The following is a 22,194-nucleotide window of genomic DNA, read 5'->3' as shown; positions in this document are numbered from 1 at the left end:
CCCCTGACTGTCCGCCCTCCCTCACACACAGCGGCAGGCGCGACGTGTGCCGCATGCCGGCGCACAGCAGATTCCGCACAGTGGGTCGTCCCAGCGCCGCCGCCGCCACCGCCACCAACAGCAGCAGCGGGCCGTAATGAAGATTGCGCGCGTCGCGCTGCGTTCGTCAGCAATCAGGCCGCCGCGGCGCCGGCGAGACCCGCGCGGCGTTAGCATTCTGCGCGCACCCGCCGTGACGACCAGACGCCGGCTCACTCGCCTCTCCCCGCCCTTTGTTCCTGATGCAATAGACCGGGCAAAGGAAATGCGCTTTGCGGATCGCTGAATAGTCCTCTGGCAGATCGATCAGCGCGGCGTCGTCAGCATCCGACACGCGCGCCGGTCACGCGGAGCCGAGTCACGCATTACCGCAGACAGCGCGCGCTAACATCGATGAAGCATCAAGACACGGCAAAGATTAATCTTGTCACACGGGATGCTCCTTCTCCACGACCTACACACTACCCTCCTTCCGTTTGCCCCTTTCAATTGCTTCTACTCCCACTCGTACACCCCACTAATCTTCTACCTCCATTCCTACTCTGTCTCACCCTGCTTAGTATCATCCACCCTCTCACTGTCACCCATGTAAGTGACATGTTAAACGTAGCCACAATAATCGAGCTAACATACACATCTACAAGATTTTGAACCTGGTTGCGCTACAGCAACTGTGCATGCAATAGCTTCAATGCATTCGAAGTAACAGCCAACCAGTTGCAAAATACAGGTTTGTTAAACCTTGACCATGGTTTCTACGGTTTTAACCCGTCTTCTTCACAAGATATAGAACATGAAATCGCATTGTCTGTAGTCAGAGTGGAAGTTGTTGACTCGGTCTGGTATCTGTGATGCACTTAATCATCACGTAAAGACATTACATAAAAGTAGTGCCGTGTGTTGTAGGGCTTTGTGTTAAAACTTTTAAAAAGCCGTATAGCAGAGGACTACAGCTTTTATATAATATATTTACATGGTGATTAAGTGGATGACAAGTACCAGACAGAGTGAACGATTCCCAATTTGATTATACGCAATGCGATCTTACGTCCTACATCTTCTCAAGAAGACGGTTTTAAAACCGTCGAAATTATGGTCAAGGTTTAATAGCCCTGTATTTTGCAACTTGTTGACTGTTATTTCGAATGCTTTCAAGATGTATAGCTACATCTAAATTTATATGGTTACTCTGCCATACTCACTTACGTGTTTGGCAGAGGGCCCGTGAAACCATTCCCAGGCCATTTCTCGACCGTTCCACTCTAGAATAACACACAGGAAATATGAGCACTTAAATATTTCCCTGTGAACTTTGGTTTCTCTTATTTTACTACGATGGGCGTTGCCATCAACAAAATATTCCCTCTTTCCGGCGAGAAGGTTAGTAACTGAAATTTCTTGGAATGCCTCACCACAACGAAAAATGCGTGTTTTAAAGACTGACAGCCCAAAGACCCTTATCATATCCGTGACACTCTCTCCCCAGATTCGCAGTAATGCAAAAAGAGTTGCCCTTCTTTGAACTTGTTTCGATGTCTTCTATGAATCCTGTCTGGTAAGGAACCCATACCGCACATCAGTACTCTATCATTGGAGATAGAAGCGTAGTGTAGGCCGTCTCTTCGATACACCTGTTGCATCTTCTAAATGTTCCGCCAGTAAAATGTAGCCTTTGATTTCCCTTCTCCACAATATTCTCTGTATAATCGTTCCATCTTAAGCTGTTTGTAATTGTAATAACTAGGTACTACATGAACCTCCAACCCAGTACCTGAAAAAAAAGCACAGGAAACACGTGTTTACATGTAGGTGGCAGAAGTGATTCACCAAATTACCTGCAATACAATCTTTGTACGTCAGTCACACAACTCTTCAACAGATTGTGAGCTCCAACATAATAAGGCATCTCTAACAGAATGACGTCCTCCTTGCCAACCGGCAGGGATTTCCAAACATCAGTCCTTCGAAACAGGACTGCGCTTTTCTAACATCATGTAATGAAAGCCACGGCAGGTACATAGAGTATTTATTGAGTGCGGCAAAGCATACTTTGACACTGTTAATTTATAAAAACATGAATGTACGTTGTATAAGACACAATTGGTGACTTTGTTCAATGTTTGTTGGTAATGAGGGTGCAGAATGTAATTTTGGATGGGTATGATCGACAGAAGTAGAATTAATTTCAGGCGTGCCCCAGCGAAGCGTCTTAGGATCCTAGTTGTCCTTGCTGAAAATTAATGACGTGGCAGACAAAAGCCACCTCAGACGTTTTTCGACAGACGCTTTTATCTATACTGAAGCAGTTTCTGAAAAGGAATACAGAAATATTAGATAAGATTTTAGTAAGATATGAAAGAGGTGGAAAGATTGGCCACATGCCTGACATGTACTACTTGTTAAATTACGCACCCGAGAAATCGAAAAAATCTAGCGTCCAATGACTACAACATCAGTGATTCGCTATTAGAGGCAGTAAAGTTAAACAAATATCTGTGTGGAAAAATGTGTAGGGGTGCAAAATGTAATGGTCACGCCGGCCGCTGGTGGCCGAGCGGTTCTAGGCGCTTCAGTCTGGAACCGCGCGACCGCTACGGTAGCAGGTTCGAATCCTGCCTCGGGCATGTATGTGTGTGATGTCCTTACGTTAGTTAGGTTTAAGTAGTTCTAAGTTCTAGGGGACTGATGACCTGAGATGTTAAGTCCCATAGTGCTCAGAGCCATTTGAACCATTTTTTGTAATGGTCACACAGGCTCAGTCGTAGGTAAGGCAGATGTGAGACATCGCTTCACTGGTGGAATACTGGGCAAATGCACCTAGTCTAGAAAGCAGGCAGCAGAGAAATCACTTGTACGACCCATCTTACAATGTCTTTCAGTTTTGTGGGACTCGTACCAGATAGGACTAACCAGAGGATATTGAAAATGTACAACGGTCACAGGTTTGTTTGCTGGGATGGTGTCGCGAAAACGTTGAAATCCTGGATTGGAACAGTTTTCCCGGGAAAGCTTACTTACAAATTTGGTATTAAACGAAGAATCTAGAAATGTTATTCAACTCACCACGTTTCACTCCCGTAGGGATCTCGAAGGCGAGGTTAGACTAGCTGCAACAAGCACCCTTCTCGCACTCGCAGTAGTTTGCAGAGTATCAACACAGACTGGACAAAATATAGATATACCGCAAAAATGCTGCCTTGAATATAAACGCAGATGATAGCCAAGCGTGTGGGTTGGCCAAAGTTGTGTTTGACCACGAGGGGCGCTTGTGCTATGTCCGTGACCGTAAGTGCATTATGTCGGAGCTAACTACATTCGAACTAGAGTATATTGTCGATGCTCGTAGGGTATGTGCTTCGTAACCAGGGGAGCCGAAGTGTTTGGTGTTTCAAGAATCGCGGTATCGGAAATGTATATCGCATACAGGAAAAGTAGAAAAACATCGTCCGCTAAGTCACGAAGCGGACGAATGAATGTAGTGAGTGACAGTGAACGCACGGTCACTGAAGAGCACCGTGACGCAAAATAAGAGGGTAAGAGGACGACACCTGCAAAAGTCCCTGCAGAACTTAACGTCGCGCTAGCGAACTCTTGTCAGCACCAAAACAATACGCAGTGAGCTCCATAAACAGGAAACTACAGGGCGAGTTGAAATTCCGAAACCACTCACCAGTGATTCTAATGTCTCAAAGAGGAAACCGTGATGCCGGAGAGATAAAACCTGGACTGGGAGCGATTGAAGAAATTCATCTGCTCGGATCAGTCTGCTTCACACTGTTTCCAACTTCTGACCGAATTCATGTCTGTGTACGCTGTCCCTCGTCTACGATACAGACTGCTCGTTCTTCAATAGTGAACCATGGCGTGGGCTCGGTGATGATTTAGGCAGCCATAACGTGGTATTCGATACACCCCTTGGTTACTCTGCAAGGTCCCATTTCTGCCAAAGATTATGCGACGATTTTATCTGATCAGGTCCATCCCATGGTACAGTGTTTGTTATCCAATGGCGATGCTGTGCTCCGAGACGACAGGCCTCTGTCCACACAGCACGTATCTTCCAGAACTCGGTTTGCGAGCATGAAGATGAATTTCGCGTCTGCCCCGGGTCACTACAGTAACCTGATCTCATTATTATTGAGTCTTTGTGGGCTATTGTGCAGAGAAGGACCTCCATCTTCGCTACCTGAACTTGACGCTAATTTGCAGGATAACTGTTCAAGATTCCCTTGAATACTATACAGAACCGGCATTTTTCCATTCCGAGACTACTGGAAGCTGTTTGGAAGACCAACGGGTTTACTAACCGCATTATGCACGACAATGTGCTGTGTTTTTGTTTTTTCCGTATTTCTCTCGATCCACTGTATATAGATGCAGATGTGGATAGGGATGTAGTATGCAACGGCTGAACTTGCTGTCAGTAAAGAAACCATTCAGACCTTGGTCTAGGACCTAAGCGCAGTGCATGGAAAAGCATTTCTCCGTCAAGAAAGAAATCCTTGTCCGAACCGTTGAATAGATGCAGTCTCTCCTCATACCGCCAGTGCATTTCGGTCGATTAGGCTACATGGAACACTATAACCGCGTCACGTGACGACGTGTGCTCCCAGCACAGCCACCTCACCTTCATTCTTTGCCATCCTTCCCTCCCCTCCCCCTCCCCAAACCCACCAGGCCCTTTATACACCGCATTTACTTCTTATTCACATTTTCTCTCTCACCCGTCTCCACGTATAAAAGCTCCTCAGACTTTCGCAACCAAGTTTCCGTTATGTAAACTCAATTTCCAGCAGTTGAATAACATTTCTTTTGTGAGTGTAATCAGTTCCGAGACCTCATCTAAGTGGTCGCTACGACCATAATGGAAAAGGGATGTTTAAGGAGTAAACGTATTTCTTCGGACGGAAAGAAAAGCGAGAAACGGGGGGTGCGGGACTAAGGGGACAGAACAAGTTTATTCGACTGCAAAGCGCGAGCCGACTAAATAATGCGGAACGTTTCGTTACGTAAACCGATACGGAAAGCTCGCCTTTAGTCCGGTGGAAACCACTTCTGCGCGTAAATTCGAATTGTGCAACACCCTACTACAAAGGGTCAGTTCATGACGTAAGAAGCTTTCCCTAAACTTTCGCTTATGAGACCATGTACTGCTCACTTAACGTCCGAGAAAGAGTCTAAGTCTTTAAACTCTTCGATCTATGAAGTTCGCATTTTGCTTGTGGAAGTCTGTGCTGTACATATCACATTCTCATTAATGAAAATCTCTCTCAAGTGCGACGCATTCACTGGAGAGTGGAAGAACAAATTTTTCTAAATATCGTCCCAAAATCATGACCCACAATTCATTGCACGCCACAGTCGGCCTGTAATTAGGTCAGCAGACCAAACAGTCTGATACTTGAAAGTAAGCAGATAGATGTACCGGATTACGAGAGTGAAAAACTTCTTTGCAGAACGTTGTCCGAACCCTCACATTTAGATTTACAATTTAGTCTTATTTTTCTATCATTACCTTCCTGTCGGGTTGTAGATCATTCATGGGGTAATCCTCCCACAATATGCCAGTAACCGTGCTTTACAACAAGACAGCTGACTCTTTACACACTAAATCCAATACAACTGCCACTTCCAGTCAACAGCACACTAATCATATAATTCTGAATCACGTAAATTATAGCCCAGCTGTTTTATAAGTCATGGGAACCAAAGTGCCTTCGAGAGACATTGTTACCGTTATAACGCAAAGTGACGGTTGTCAGAGAGCCACGTTACTCACAGGTAAGCATATGAAATGTAGTCGAATTAAATCAGATGATGCTGAGGAATTAGTTTAGGAAATGAGAAACTTAAAGTAGTAGATGAGTTTTGCTTTTTGGGTAGAAAAATAACGGATGATGGTCGAAGTAGAGAGGATATAAAATGTAGGCTTGCAATGGCCAGGAAAGCGTTTCTGAAGAATAGGATTTGTTAACATCGATTATAGATATAAATGTCAGGAACTCATTTCTGAAAATATTTTAGTGGAGTGTAGCCATGTAGGGGAGTGAAACACGGGCGATAAATAGTTTAGACAAGGAGAGAATAGAAGCTTTCGAATTGTGGTGCTACAGAAGAATGCTGAAGATTAGATGGGTAGATCACATAACTAATGAGGAGGTACTGAATAGAATTGGAGAGAAGTGGACTGTGACACAACTTGGTAGGACTGAGGCATCAAGGGATCTCCAATTAAGTATTGGAGGAAAGTGTGGAGGGTAAAATTCGTAGAGGGAGACTAAGACACTAAGCAGATTCAGAAGGATGTGGGTTGCAGTAGTTATTCGGAGATGAAGAAGCTTGCACAGGATAGCGCAGCATGGAAAGCTGCATCAAACAAGTTTGTGGACTGGAGACCACAACAACAGTAACTAACAACAAGCATATTTTAATCACAGAGGTCGACGAGAAGTTCAAGGATCGATTCAAAGCACCCAGACTTGCAGCGATTGTTACTGTTGCTCAATCAGTGAGACGTTGCCTCCCAGGAAACCGAATAATACCGAATTGTGACAATTATTTTTACCAGGAAGTAATTTCAAATGCGGGATGCCGATATTGCGAGTTCGCGTCTACCACGATGGCCAATTATTTGCGGTAAAGGATATCGTGTGGAGAATGTTACAATATCGTGTGATGATATTTCGATACATTTGACCTGTATCGAGATTAGCCTTAAATACGTGTATATTGATTATGTTACTGACTATCGCCATTGTTTTTATCGAGAATACATAAATTTATGCAAAGCAATATTTCGCGATCTTCATTAATGCAAAACTGTTGCTTGAATGTAGTATCACTAGTCAGCCAGTAATCTGACTGAAACAACTCCCGCAGCAGTCAAAGCAATTACCTGTTATCCATTAAGTCACTATACTTTGAAATGAAGACTAGGTTGCTACAGTATTCGACTGCTAACAGCTAATTTAGTCAGGCGTGTTTCAGCTATAGCTCCCCAATCGTGAATGCTGGTAGGAACGGTGGATCGCTACGGAGCTTGTGGCTCTGCCGGTCGGATCAAAATCTGTCGTTTTAATTTGAGGTAAAATGAAATTGCACATCTTACTTGCAGGATAACCCCTGTCTCTGTTCACACTAACTGAGAAAAGGAGAAACGCACCGCGTACGGGAAGATGAAATGAAATGAAACTCCAGGGGTTGAGACAGGGTCGCCCAAAGGAGGATGCCAGTTGGGGGCATTTGCCCCCAGCGGTAGATCATTAAGTTTACAATATGACGGCGTAAGACTTACGGCAGAAGAAACCAACCTCGTTCTCTCAGTGGCCTTGTCATTGAAGGCGGAGGACCAGAGACAGTTATTGGACAACCTTCTGTCTGTCCTTGGGGTGGAAAACTGCCACCAAAGGCGAAAGAACAAACATGGTAACCAATGAATTAAAGACGTACAGTGAATGACCTGTAACTGTATGACCCGGATTTTTATTACCAGAAATACGTGGAAAATTATTAAAAGGGCCTGAAACTATTCTCGTGAGATGCGGTGCAGGCATAGTGGCGTAGTAACTAGCATCGTTAGTTGGTGTACTGCAGAATGCCCATTTACGAGGTCTGTTCAAAAAATTCCGTAACATCCGTAATTTCGCGCCAATGGTGTGTTGGAACGAAAAGCGGTTTCCGCCCCTGAACGCGCCTGTGCTTGATGTGTAACTCCCGGAAGTTTCATTGTCGTTTGTCTGTTAGTTATTGGTTCAAATGACTCTGAGCACTATGGGACTCAACTTCTGAGGTCATTAGTCCCCTAGAACTTAGAACTAGTTAAACCTAACTAACCTAAGGACATCACAAACATCCATGCCCGAGGCAGGATTCGAACCTGCGACCGTAGTGGTCTTGCGGTTCCAGACTGCAGCGCCTTTAACCGCACGGCTGTTAGTTATTGTTCAGTGCTGTGTCGAGGAGAACGTTGTGTCGCACAGTTTGCGAACGTAGAGATGGCAGAGTTAGACGAGCAATGCGTCTGCATCATAATAAATGAAAAGCACCAGTTTGCTTTTGTTCTACAATATTACTTTTATTGTGTTAACCGATTTTCGGCTTACAAGCCCATCTTCAGACGTTTACTGAGTATTGTCACCAAAGAAGCTACAATGTTTGCAAACAACACTGGAAAAGAAGTAATACGTCTAGACTGAAGTAGAAAAATACAGTAAGTAAGAACTTTGACAGTGTCGTGATAGTGCAATGAGAAAGTAAAAATTGAACAGTACATAAATAACAATGGAGTAGACAGGAAAACTTTTAACACAAAATCGGAATAGTTGGCCTACATAAGTTTCTATTAATAAACAAAACTAATAAAATAAAATAAAATTAGTACTAGACAAGGCTACATCAGGAGGTATGGAACATGGAGAGTGATATACAAACCAATTAAAAGAAGAGACAATTAGCAATGTAACTACAGAATACGTAAGGAACTTAAGCAATATTAATAAGATAAACAGAAATAAATAAAAGCAGGAAAACGAAGGCGTTTGAGGGAACCGACAGTAAATGCAATCTTTGAGAGTGTCGTGGTACTGAATTTTAACATTAACATTATAATCAAAACAGTGGCTATGTAACTCTTTGGATTAAATAAATTAACAAAATAAAATATGAACAATATTTGATGAGACAACTAAAAGGGATATTAAACATGGACAGTAATACAAATACCAAGTTAAAAGAAGCCTTAATTATTGAAACTACAGTCTTTATTGAATACAAAGAAAACTTCAACAAAACAAAAGAACTCAATGAATACAGGAAAATGGGAATATGTAGGAAGAGACAGTGAGGGAAGTAAAGAACAACAGAGATGATTATACGAAGTTTAGGAGGAGGGAAGTGTTGAGCTGTGTCTGGTCATTTAGGATGAGATCTGGACTGTGAGCAAGATGTTTGTTAATTTCCAGGGCTTCCAGTAGGTTGAGTTTATGGCCGTTGTTTGCTAGGTGAAATACACAGGACGCTGGTTGGTAGTTGTGACCCTTACTCAGTACATACTCAGCAAATACAGTCAGAATTCTGCAACTTCCAGCTGCGTTCATGTTCAAATGGCTCTGAGCACTATGGGACTTAACATCTGAGGTCATCAGTGCCCTAGACTAAGAACTACTTAAACCTAACTAACCTAAGGACATCACACACATCCATGCCCGAGGCAGCATTCGAACCTGAGACCGTAGCAGTCACGCAGTTCCGGACTGAAGCCCCTAGAACCGTTCGGCCACCGCTGCCGGCGCGTCAATGTTCAGCCAGCCTAGTTGCTATGTTCTGCCTGACAGACCAATGCATTACATTTTGCGTGAAAATGAAGAAAACCCTTACAGTGCACATAGTTTAAAAATGGCCGGGTGGAACTTAAAGATACTATACCTTTTGCTATTCGTCAAATGTCGAAATGAAAAACAAAATAGCGGGGGATTTAGAAGAAAATAACTCCTTCGGCAGACCTGGGTGCATCTTTATAAACTTACATTAAAAACGTTAGACTTTTCATTTGAAATTTCTTATATCTGTTACCGACTCAACAGTATTCATTCAGAAATATGAAACTCAATTTTCCTCGAGAGGTCTTTTTTTTTTTTTTTTTTTTTTTTTTTTTTAAAGTGTGTCTCTTATTCTGCTGTTAACTACAACATATTCAAAGCCGATCAAAATCGAAGGGTATCCTCTGCATAGGTTTACTTGTAAATCGCTGCTGACTTGCTGTTTATTATTCGTATTTAACTGTTCCTTTTAATACACATAAAGAAAACGAATGTCTGACTAGGCTGAATTCGGAGCGCTCTGTCGAATGGACATATAAAATCAGCATTTAAAAATCATTTTGTTTATAATGGAAAACAGTCAGGCTCTTTGTGTTGACGCTGTGCGTCATATGAAAGACACGACGAAGAGCAATTGCCTGGCCTGACTCCAGCTGCACGGTGCTAAACTAAATTGTTGATATCTACAGAACCTCCAGACAATATGGTCCTGACGACTTTCAGGAGAGACACCCGATATGTATATGATGATGAGCAGATGGCGGCATACTCAGGGTTTATAAATCGCATTTGTAGAGAAAATGTTTTGCCCCTACTGTCATGAAAACCTGCAGCTTCTGTACCTTGTCTGAAGCAGCGTGGGCGCCAGGGACACGTGCACTCCCAAATGGGGCGATATCACATGAAACATTCACTCGAAGTTACTACACAACCCAATGTTGTTAGGAGCGTGCAATAAAGTGCCCCCCCCCCCCAATCCCAAGTGAATGTCAATCAGAACAACTTTGCACAGTTCAATCTAATGATCTACTTCTTTTCGAATCGTTAGTTCAAAACCATTTGTGTTCACTGCATGACGAGTGCTCAGACAATTTTTGATGACAGGAAAATAGTTTATTGATAGAATAAGGCTAATCATGGGAGCTACAGAAAATAACGTAAACGGTAGGGAAACTCAGATTAAAAATATCCTTAAAATTTCGAAATCATATGTAAAGGGGGAAACAGTTTTGCCCCTGTCTACATGAAAACCGGCTGGCGCCCCTCAGTTGACGTGTGATATTGTTTCAGTGATGACAGACTTGAGCCACATTTACAAAGAGCTGGTCCGTGTAGGCCACTTATCAATACGACGCTGAACCCCCTTTGGCCCGGATGCATGCGCTGATTCGGAACATTTCCTCTCCGTCTTACAGGACTTCACTTAACTGTGCCTTGTAAAACAGGGCACCCTCTGTTATGCTACACATACAGCTTGATTAAGAAAATGTCACAAAATCAAAAGCGTGAAACGTAACGGTTACCGGGAAATCAGTCGTAAAATGAAATTCTGTGTGTATAGATTAATCGTACTGAACTCTTACGATATAAAATCATAGTTCACAAGTTTAGTTGGAAACAAGTGTTGTTGTTCCCCCCGCCCCTGTAAGGGGTATGTAGGCCCTTACTATAAATTTGCACTCGGCACAGGTCGATAGGGCGAACAATCGATTGTGTCGTGTTGCGAGAGCGAGTGTGGAGTTGAGCGAGGGCCATGTTGTGGGTAGAGGTGTGTGGAGGCAGTTGTTGAAATGCAAGGCTTTAACGGAGAAGGGAGTCGCCATCGCCGTGGTTAGACCCCTTTGTACTAGAAACAATACCGGGAAAGTGAAGAAGTATCATTACGGAAGTGGTCAGTGACATTTCTAGGGCCGATATTTTGGTTTCGCGTCTACCGCGCCAGCATCACCTTGGATTGTAGTGTTGGATTGCAGTGTTGGATGCAGTGATGGATTAGCGTGTGATCATAATGGAAAATGAAGAAGCCTGTGCTGAGATTAGCCGTATTTAGATATCTATGACGAAGGCAGTGACTATCTCCTCCTTTTTGTGTTTTTGAGACGAATATAGGTTCGTAATTAGTGAAACTGTGTTGGTGTTTTTCTTGTTAGCAGACATTTCATTATTACAGTATTGAGAAGGGCAAACTGGAAAGTAACAACTCCGTAGCAGTCAATTCCGATTGCCAGCCCCATTAGGTACACGGTCACATTAATAATAATTATTGGGCTGCTATTCGATCAGATCAGGTCGGGATAAATAATCGGAGGTGTTACACCTTGGCTTATTGTGAAAGGACAAGTGCAATCTTCGGACAAATAGAATGAACAATAGGTAATTTTATCTTGCTTTATGCGAGAAAATATTTTTCAATTTCGGATGAAGACAGAATATAAACTTTAAAATCGCGACAAGAAACAATGCATCTTGAACAATACGAAGTAATAGCATCTTACGATTGCAAATAAACTGCTTTTCTGCCATATTAGATAAGAGTAATAGTGTCGATAAACTGTGTTATAATGTGCAAACGCTTAAATCCGCGCGAAAAGCTGTGAAATGTGAACACCAAAGAAAGACACATGTGAACATTACCACAAGAAAACGAACCAAGAATTCGTCACGAAAGCTTTAAAGAAGAGTTTACTAGTAATGTTATGATCGAAATTGCTTTTTGAATAATGAAAATCGAGCAAATTCATGTGGACCCATTAACTGTTATGCAGGTGACAATTTATGTGGCGACGCAATTGTTGAATGACGTCACGCAGACCCATGCAGCAGCTGCGCCAAAGAGCTTCAATCCACGAGGTGATTTCACACGTCATCCCAACTACCTGTGCAAGCAGTAGGGCAGGCGCAGACGCACTACACTTACAGTGATCAGCGCGACTTCGAGACACCGAGCGCCAACTTGGCATCTAGCGGCCGAACTACAAACTACGCCCGCCTGCAGCGCCACGGAGCGGCCGACTGAGAACTACGACGACTCGCCACAGATCTTCAGCGCGACTTCACGTGGCTCCGGCGGCAGTACAGCGCCATGCCCACTTCAAACGTCAAAACATCGCGACTCGTGGTAACGTCAGTTGGTGAGTGAAGACAACTGATTAGCATAACATTAAATTGCAGTATACTGTCTTCACGATAAATAAACAGTTTTAAACTGTGTTTCACCTTAGGAGAAGTGCCCAATTACAGTTATTTCCGAAAAGTTTGCGAAACATACTCTGAAATATAGCATACTTATTGATGCATGCTGCGCTGTCTAAATGGTGATTATACAGATATACTCATTGTTTTTGGGGATTTTACATTCATAGATTTAATGAAAGGTGTGATTTGTCTTATTTAAAACATTTTACATAAACTGTGTATGTGAAAATTGATATTTGAAATTATTAGGTTTTGAGAGTCGTTATGTTCAGTACTCATACGGATTGTATAAATTTTGGGATTAACTGGAGATACTGTTTGATTAGTTTTGCGGTAATTAGGAGTGTTTTGGGTTACTAGAGGTTATTTTATATTACTTGCCTGTGCATTAAAAATAAACCAAACATGTCTACCGAAGATAAGCAGGAGGTTTGTGAGGCAGTAGCTGAAAGGAAAGGGATAGGACTGGAAGACAGAGATGATTCAGGAATCAGTGATTATGGATTGTCCCATTAGCACATTCAACCAGTTACCCTGAGACACCAGGGCAAATGACGAGAGATAAGCCAGTTTCAGAGGGTGAGGATATACGGTCGATGTTAGCAGACTTGTTAAAGGAAACCAAGGCAACAAGAAAAAGGGAAGAAATATTCCGCAAATCATTAGAGAAAGGTTTACAAGAAACTAGAGAAAGGGAAGAAATATTCCGCAAACCATTAGAGAAAGGTTTACAAGAAACTAGAGAAAGCTTAGAAAAATCATTTAAGGAAACTCTAGCACAAGAGATCAAAACAACCCAAATGAAGATAGAATATAATCTGAAGAAGGAAATGCAGGAGTTACAAGAACAACTGAAGATGGACATCAACGAGAGAGAGAGTAAGCTACAGAAGAGCTTAGACCAAGTCCAGGGAGACGTGGAGAAGATGGGAGGAAAGTTAACAAAATAGATAGAAAAGGATATTTAAGAGACTAAAGCTGAATTGGGAGAAAGGATCACCGAAGTGGAAACAAATTGCAATCATCGAATCGCCGAGGTGATGCAGGTGCAGAAACAATGCAATGATGCGGTTAAGGGGATAGGAGATAGGGAAAACCAACTGGCTGTCAATTTGAGAAATGCTATAGCCATGCAACGAGAAGAGGGTTGCAATGGAGGTCAGGCAATTACAACAGGGAGTGCAACAATTGGAGAGCGAGACAGAAGAAATTGATAAACGAATTAGCAATGCCACTTTAACCGTTGGGGAAGCTAGAGTCGTTACCTTGATGAGCAGTGATAATTGGTACGTCCAGAATAATACAGGGCAGAAGTTTAAACCGAAAGGAGGGTTGCACCCAATGATATTTATGAAATGATTAAAAGGAGTTTTCCCAGCACATTTCAAAGACGGAGACAAGATTCAATTTGCAATAGATAGGATGGAAGGTGAGGCCCTCACTTGGGGAGTCAGGAAGAAGGAAGGGACTACTAGTTATGATCAGTTTGAATGGGAATTCTTGAAGAAATACTGGTCCAAAAGTCATCAGTGTGCAGCACTTGAGGACCTACTACACCGCAAGTCACTTAATACATGGAGAGGAACGTTGAGAGAGTTTGCCGAACATTTGTGGGAATTGAACGAGATCCTGGAACAACCCCTGAGTGACGACATAATGATATCAGTGATAAAAAGAAGATTGAGCCGGAGAATGCAAGAAACTGTATCCGGGAGCCTAATTAAAGATAGGGAGGCCTTGATGGAGATACTGGAACAGCTGGAATCTGTTCGATCACAGGAACACAATCAAGCTAATGATCAAAACCGAGAGGGACGTAGTGACCAAAGGAATCATTTTAATAATTCGTCTGATTATAGAGGAAGAGGTGGTGGCCATAAGTATAGGAACCATGGTGGTAAACGGCAATATAGAAATGATTGGAGAAGGAGTGAAGAACCAAGAGATCATGAGAGAGGAAGGGATAGGCGAATGAATGACACAGTGCATATAGAAGAGGCGGAGAGACCGGAAAACTGAATAACACTCCAGATGAGGTCCAGTCAGGAGTGAGAGCGACAAGGACCAGAATAAACCTACTAAGACATGTTTAGAACATTTAGTTGTTAAACGGACATTTGAAAAAGGGGAATGTTTATTTGCATTGTATTTTCTGATGTATTATAACTAGAACTTCATATTTCATATCGACGATTACCTAAGAATGGGTGTAAAACCTGTAACAACTAATTAGTAAGATAATAACTCATATGTCATGTGTTCACGTAATAATTTTTGATTGTATGTTGTGTGTGACATTCAGTATGGACTATAGAGGATTATTGCTGCTTGATAAAAAATTGTGATTTGGACAATGCCATGTTTGTGAGATGTAATAACCTTTTGTAGAAAATTATAGTGGAGGCAGCCCACTACCGGAGTCGAGGGATTATTTGGTGAATTGTAATTTCATTAATTATTTACACTGTGTGTTTTGTTCAAATGTAATAATATTTAATTCCTTTGCCGATTCTTTTACGCCAGAGGCTCCAAAGAAGTTTTCGAGGGCGGGGATGGAAAGGGGTCTGTAGGCCATTGCTATAAATTTGCACTGGGCACAGGTCGATAGGGCGAACAGTCGATTGTGTCGTGTTGCGAGAGTGAGTGTGGAGTTGAGCCAGTGCCATGTTGCGGGTAGAGGTGTGTGGAGGCTAGTTGTTGTAATGCAAGGCTTTAACGGAGAAGGGAGTCGCCATCGCCGTGGTTAGACCCCTTTGTACTAGAAATAATACCGGGAAAGTGAAGAAGTATCATTACGGAAGTGGTCAGTGACATTTCTAGGGCCGATATTTTGGTTTCGCGTCTACCGCGCCGGCATCACCTTGGATTGTAGTGTTGGATTGCAGTGTTGGATGCAGTGATGGATTAGCGTGTGATGATAATGGAAAATGAAGAAGCCTGTGCTAAGATTAGCCGTAATTAGATATGTATGACGAAGGCAGTGGCTGTCTCCTCCTTTTTGTGTTTTTGAGACAAATATAGTTTCGTAATTAGTGAAACTGTGTTGGTGTTTTTCTTGTTACCAGACATTTCATTATTACAGTATTGAGAAGGGCGAACTGGAAAGTAATAACTTCCGTAGCAGTCAATTCCGATTGCCAGCCCCATTAGGTACTCGGTCACATTAATAATAATTATTGGGCTGCTGTTCGATCAGATCAGGTCGGGATAAATAAACGGAGGTGTTACACCCCCCCACACCCATACCCCTAATCCATAATTTCGTGCGCAGGCCTATCCACACAAGAAACAGTTTTAAGCTACATTGCCAAGGAATTTCTGGAGAAAGTGATTCTTTCCCGCATCTGAAAATAGCTTTATGTTAGATTTGGGAGCATATAGACACATACATAAAAAAGTTTTGCATCACCTCGGTTCCGAGAGTTCCGGAACCTGTACAGAAAATTGGAATAGAGATCAACATAAACTTCAATTCCGCCCCTTTTATTGACAACACGAGCCGTGTACCTCCTACTGATCGGCTGTCGGAACCCCTCCATCTAATGGGCACTGCTCATGCACGATTGTTTTCATCTTTGGGCGGGTTTAGTGACATCTCTGAACAGTCAAAGGGACTGTGGCTGTGAAACAATATCGGCAGTGAACGCCTGTCTTCAGGAGTTCTGGGAAACGTGGTGATGCATAACTTTTTTTGATATGTATATATACAACTCGTAGCAATCGTAAACATAATTCCTCTTGCTCTCGTAGATTTATTGAACGTTCTTGAAACGTCACATTTCACTGAACAGTACATTGGCTAAATGGCTCTGAGCACTATGGGACTCAACTACTGTGGTTATCAGTCCCCTAGAACTTAGAACTACTTAAACCTAACTAACCTAAGGACATCACACACATCCATGCCCGAGGCAGGATTCGAACCTGCGACCGTAGCAGTCGCACGGTTCCGGACTGCGCGCCTAGAACCGCGAGACCACCGCGGCCGGCTAACAGTACATTAATGCGGTAGATATCGAACATGTTACTATCGTTGTTTTCCAAAAATAGCGCCTGTGTTTGATGAAGTTATCTCTACGTTTTTGACTACATGTGGAAATTTCATATTGAACAAAGACAGAAATGATAATCATGCATCCTATTGATGCGACTGTCCAATACTTTTCCATTCTCCTTCTGCTGTTACTATATTTGCAGCGTATCAGTAACAAATATTCCAGCGAATGGCACGACGTAATGGTCCGGGATGGTAACGGTGTCTACGTTAATATACCGACAATCATTAAATTCTGTCTTAATTTATTTGTCTTCACGTAAGAAGCTCACCTCTTCAGCATGTGACTACTTCGCATGGTACTCATCTTTTGGCTATTCATTTTATTGCTTTATTCTATATTTCAAAAACCTTTTCGTGTCAATGTGAATCCATTATAATAGGCCTTAAACAACTGTAAGATCAGAGGCCATGTCATCATCTCACTACAGACCTCACTAATATCGTCGACTATAGTCACCAGGGCCTCCAATTTTCAAGAATATTCTCATTTGCCTCGTTAGGCTAAATGGAACCGTTGCTACCGTTACAGAAAAATAATCTCCACGGAAGATCGAACCCAGGTTAAATGTGTGACGTACCAAACAACTACGAAGAAATGTTTTCATTTTTTACTCAGTGGGATTCGTTCAGTAAATTTACCGAAATACATGTTAATTTTCTCTGTGCTCACGAGCCTCATTCGAGACGTAAGAAAACGTAAATAGGAAGACTTTCTGTACGAATTGAATAGGACCAATAAGCAATACCTTTGCAACCGCTTTTGCAGTTGTTAGTCATCTGGTGTTGCTAGGCGAACTTGGAAAACAGTTAGTGATTCTGTTAGTACGACTTCATTCATAAGAACTTGTTAATACTCGTAGATTCCATTCAGAGGAACCTACCCCGTGACTGATAATACACGATTGACTCTACTTCAGTCATTTGTATGGGTATCTCCTTTGTCAGAGAAGATATTAGGATTTATACCCTCTTAAAGACAGTTTTTATTCTGGTGCACATTGTGATAACACTCTCACGTCTAAGTTGCAAGATTCACCTAAATGAAACCATGAAAACAGACCAGAAATTTAATCAGTTCAATTGCCTACTTGTAAAAGATTGGGCGTGATGATTTCTATTTTTTGGTTCTATTTTACATTCTTGTTTATATAAGTTTACTTTCTGGACAACTCAAACTGGCCTTGGAATCTATTGTTCAGAACATAAAAATAAAGAAATTACACTGTACATTTCACTACTAATTAAAAAATAATTTTTATTGCGCCACAAGACAATGTGGAAAGAAAACAAAAAAATGAATGCAGCATAGTTAAGTAACGAAGTTACCAGCGGAATGGGCTGATCGGTGTGCAGCTACGTTTCGCCAAGTCTCTTAGTTACCATCCTTTACCACCGAAATATTCTGACAACGTAGTTTCGTTTCGTTCTGAAATGCACTTTGAGCACTTTCTGCCTCCTACATCTGTGTATACAATTTTCATCCATTTCAACCTAATGCTATACTTAAACAAGCAGAGCAGAAATAGTGACCTCGACTATTACATTTTATATATTACAGATGGCACAAGTTCTTCGTACCTATGAATAAGCTGTAAGAGCGCATATCGCGGAGGCACATGCCGATATTTCAGTAATATTCACAACAGAACTCATGTGCCCGAACACTGCCTGAAAACGGTACAGTTACAATAAAAGTGGCGTAACGGTAACAATCACTTACATCTTTGGTTAGTGGCCAGGGGAGAGGGAGTGGGTGGACGATGAGTATGTTATGGGCTCATTACATGGCAGTCAACATGTTCTCACAGTCTCGTTGCGCAAAGGAATAAATACATAAATATCGTAATTTTCTGTTCATTTCTGACTGAATTACAAGCTTGCAACGTTCCCCTGGTACTGCAGCTCCATAAATACACCCCAAGACAAAAAAATAAGACAGGAAAGTTAGATTCGGTGCAACATTTCTGATCGCACAAGTTACAGCCAGGCGCGGGTTTGTTGACAGTAAGTTATGCTGAACAGCAGTTACGAAGTAGAATGGAGACCACAGGGCCGTTGAACCGCTCAAAAGGTAAATGCAGCGGTATGCATGACGCATGTTACAAGCAGAAGGGGCCCACTAGTGCAACCCAGGTGTTGTGCGTACGTGACTCAGAGTGGTGCATTAACAAGACAGAGGTGCACAGTCACATATAAACAGGCGCCGGTTTTCTAACAAGACATGAAGTGTGAAAGCTCTCTTGGATGGCGGGGCATGTCACACCACCAGCTACATGCAGCAGCAGATGCGGCACCAGCATTCCAGTCTACGGTGGGTCACTGGTTCGACCCTCTGAGGCCAAAGAGGGGCATTCAAGTGCTGCACCTCTCCTGGATGGTGGGGCATGTCACACCACACCACGCAGCAGCAGATGACGCGCCAGTGTTCTACTCCACGGTGGGTCGCTGGTTCGACCCTCTGAGGCCAACGTGGGGTTCATAGCCCGCCAGTGGTGGGCCACTCCATGGCGTGCTGCAGCGGGCAGTCTGATTGGCTCCCAACGCACGCTGGAGGCATCCTGAGGCGAGGACCACAGATTCGGATGCAGATTCATAGTCGCTTGTGGTCACTCCAATCTCGGCTACGCCAGCGAGGAAGGAAGCAGTGGACCGCTCATCGGTTCCCAGCAGAGCAGCGCTGAGTCAACGGGAGAAGAAGACTGCTGAGCCAGCTGCAGGTGCAGCCCTGACGACATGGCCCTACAAGGCCAACACACAGCAGTGCGTTACACTGGGTCGCTGGGGCGATGGCCTCAGCATTGCAGGAACGTGTGATGTGGACCGAGGTGAATGGGGCACTGTAGTGGAGATAAATAAATCATTAGGAAAACTTGGATGAGTCTTAATATGGAGCCTTCTACCTCTTCCCCCTACATTTGGTCAAATGGTTCAAATTGCTCTGAACACTATGAGACTTAACATTTGTGGTCATCAGTCTCCTAGAACTTAGAACTACTTAAACCTAAATAACCTAAGGACACCACAGACATCCATTCCCGAGGCAGGATTCGAACCTGCGACCGAAGCGGTCACGCGGTTCCAGACTGAAGCGTCTAGAACCGCACGGCCACAACCGGCCGGCACATTTGGTCATCCTCATACATTTGGTGTCAGGCACCTCCTGGCATCATCCACTACAGCATATACAGGCAAAAGTTGCAGAAAACGTGGATGATTCGTTCAGGAGAAAGAGTTTCACAAATTGATCAAGTCAACAACGCGCTGGTCCACATGTGGCCCTTATGCATGCAGTTGTTTGGCTAGAAATTGATTAATAGAGGTGTATGATGTCCTCTTGAGGGGTATTGGACCAAATTCTGTCCAACTAGTGCGTTAGATAGTCAAAATACTTAGCTGGCTGGCGACTTCGCTGTCAGAGGTGAGGTTTAGTAAGCACGAAGACAAGTCGGGCATTGTCTTACTTAAATGTAAGCCCAGGATGGCTTGTCATGAATGCCAACAGAAGAGGGCGTGCTGTGCGGGATTACCTGAGCGGTCTAAGGTGCTGCAGTCATGGACTGTGCAGCTGGTCTCGGCAGAGGTTCGAGTCCTCCCTCGGGCATGGGTGTGTGTGTTTGTCCTCAGGTTAACTTAGGTTAAGTAGTGTGTAAGCTTAGGGACTGGTGCCTTAGCAGTTCAGTCCCATAGGATAAAAAAGACGAGGGCGTAGATCCGTGTCGACGTACCACTGTACTGTAATGGTGCCATGAATGACAAGCAAAGCGATCCTACTTTAAGAAAAAATGGCATTCCTGGCTGTTGGGGCCGGCCGGAGTGGCCGTGCGGTTCTAGACGCTACAGTCTGGAACCGAGTGACCGCTACGGTCGCAGGTTCGAATCCTGCCTCGGGAATGGATGTGTGTGATGTCCTTAGGTTAGCTAGGTTTAATTATTTCTAAGTTCTAGGAGACTGATGACCTCAGAAGCTAAGTCGTATAGTGCTCAGAGCCATTTGATCCAATTTTTTGGCTGTCGGGCCATATGGCGGGCGACAGTCAGGTTGGTATCCCACCGCTACTCAGGGTCTGCCCAGACACTTCTTCGCTGGTCACTGCGGCGCATATAGTATTGGGAACCATCACTGAAGAAAGGTCTACTCCAGTCAATGAGATTCCAGTCCCAATGTGCTCGACACCACTGCAAACGAGCTTCTCGGTATACAGAGGTCAATTGTAGTCGGCGCAAGGGATTCCAAGCGCTCAGTCCGGAACCGCGCGACTGCTACGGGCGCAGGTGCGAATCCTGCCTCGGGCATGGATATGTTTGATGTCCTTAGGTTAGTTAGGTTTAAGTAGTTCTAAGTTCTAGGGGACTGATGACCACAGATGTTAAGTCCCATAGTGATCAGAGCCATTATTCTGTGAGCCGCCTAATTGTCCTTGTGGTCACTAATGCTCAAGTCGCACGTTGGATCGATGCTAATAATGAATTCGGGGCTTTGAGTGTCCCTCTGACGACTGCTCAGTCCTGATGTTCTGTCATCCCTCTAGCTCGACCGCTTCCTTCTTGACTCTGATTCGGCCATGTTTGATCCATTCCTGCCAATGTCGCTGAAGAGTGACATCCAGTCTTGTTCAAATGTCTAGCGATTCGCCTATTACTCCAACCAGCTTCTGTCAGCCCAACTACATGTGCTGTCTCAAACTCTGATATCTGCTTATATTCTTCACGCGCCTCTCTGTGAGGCATGGTTACTGTCTTTCTGAGTATGCGGAATGAAATTCGATATACTTTATCCATATGCCCCCTGTTTACTATCGCTACAAGCAACAGGGTTGACTGCTCTGAAGCGTCGCGCATTCATCCATCGGCAATGAAAGTTTACAATTTCTTATTTTCCTGTGATGCCTGTATGAATATCAGTTTGTGACCAATTTGCGCAATTCCGTCTTGGTGTGTTGTTTATTGTGTATAATTTTATTTATTTATTTATTTTTGAGTGCAATTTCTCTGTCTAGGCTGTGGAAAGCTTATATAGACGACGTGTAGTACGATTGATGCAGCTTGCGGCTGGTCGATCTTATTCACCCTTTACTGTAAGTCTTAAACTAACCCTTCCTTGGATTACGTTTGTGAATCGGCGCATAGGACATCTTCCGTGCCTTCGTGTGTCTTGTTTTTGCAGCCGTTGTAGCACATCGAGTTACAACCTTACTAGGCCAACTGTTACTCACCCACTTGAATCAGCACGCTGGTCCCTTTGGAACGGCGTTGAAGGTGCGAAAGTGGTACCAATCGGTCAAGTCAGCATCCATCACTGGCGTAAATCATGGCAGTGAAAATGAGTGGAATTGCCGGTCCGTTGTACGGATTCAGCGCCTTCAAATGGCTCGACGTGTTGACGTGGCAAAATGGCAGAAGGGATCAATTGTGTTCCGACGAGCTCAGGAGGGGAAAGGGATGCAGTTACCTTTGGAGACGGATAACTCGCAAACCGCTTCTGCCAACAGCCACAACGGGGCTTCAGTTCTTCACTGGCTGAAATGAAATGTCGTGTGGCGATGGCCTCCCGTCGGGTAGACCGTTCGCCTGGTGCAGGTCTTTCGA

General features: G+C 43.5%; 1 protein-coding gene across 4 annotated transcripts in view; it reads right to left on the bottom strand.

Annotated features, from left to right (window-relative positions):
- Nucleotides 1–22,194, bottom strand: part of LOC126262264 (lachesin-like) — a 950,831-nt gene that overhangs the window by 548,654 nt on the left and 379,983 nt on the right. The gene's annotated exons all lie outside the window — the stretch shown is intronic.

Source organism: Schistocerca nitens, chromosome 6 (genome assembly GCF_023898315.1).
Source record: "Schistocerca nitens isolate TAMUIC-IGC-003100 chromosome 6, iqSchNite1.1, whole genome shotgun sequence".
NCBI lineage: Eukaryota > Metazoa > Arthropoda > Insecta > Orthoptera > Acrididae > Schistocerca > Schistocerca nitens.
Note: the sequence above shows the minus strand (reverse complement) of the source record. Positions and strands in the feature narration are given on the sequence as shown.